The following is an 892-nucleotide window of genomic DNA, read 5'->3' on the forward strand; positions in this document are numbered from 1 at the left end:
AAAAAAAAAGGTCTTCAGTTTCAGGTGCAACGAATCAAGGTACATAATGCCTAAACTGTACAAATTCGAAATTGTGATACCTGAATTACAGTTTTTACAACCACACCAGCTAATAACTAATTATTCATTATTTTACCAAAGATGCAACACTACAGTGCTTCCAGGGATTAACTAAATAATTAAAAATGCATAACAAAAATGCATAACAAAGACCAAGTTGAGCGAATGCTTTAATTACGTGAGGTCAATGGTGAACATCAACTTTGATTGTCTGTCCACTGCCAACATCGCTTCATTTTTCCATCTTTCTTCTTTTGGGGAATAAGTCAGACCTGCCCAAATTATCAACTGATTCGAATGAAAGTTAATCATTCATAACTATCTTGACTGAAATTCAAAAATGAAACCTGGCTAATTTGGTAAAAGAGAATGCATATCTACTGATATGTGTCCAAAAGTGAAACCTGACTGATGTGCTAAACGAAACAAAAAGGTCCATTTTCTGACTGCCACAACTAACCACTCTATAATTCTCTACTTGACTACTCCAATTACTATTGCGAATTCCAGGAATAGTTTGGCATCAAGTGACAAACAAGCACGTTCTGCATATCCACTTACAGGAACACCAGACGTACAGGAGCAACAACAAGAAACCCCGAACATTGGTTGCTTCGAGAGGTCCTCGCGTCCTCGGCGTGGTCCTGCAGCTCCTCATGCTTCGAGAGGTTGCCAACGTGCGCCTGGTCCGGCGTGCCGCAATGCTCTTGTACGCCGCCTTGCTGTGCATCGCGTGCTCCACCTCGCCTTGTGCCGCCTCACGTGTTCACTGTTGATCTGTTGCTTGCTTGAAGAAGCAGAGAGGGAGAGGGCGGGGGATATACGCAGCTGC

This window comes from Triticum aestivum, chromosome 4B (genome assembly GCF_018294505.1).
Source record: "Triticum aestivum cultivar Chinese Spring chromosome 4B, IWGSC CS RefSeq v2.1, whole genome shotgun sequence".
NCBI lineage: Eukaryota > Viridiplantae > Streptophyta > Magnoliopsida > Poales > Poaceae > Triticum > Triticum aestivum.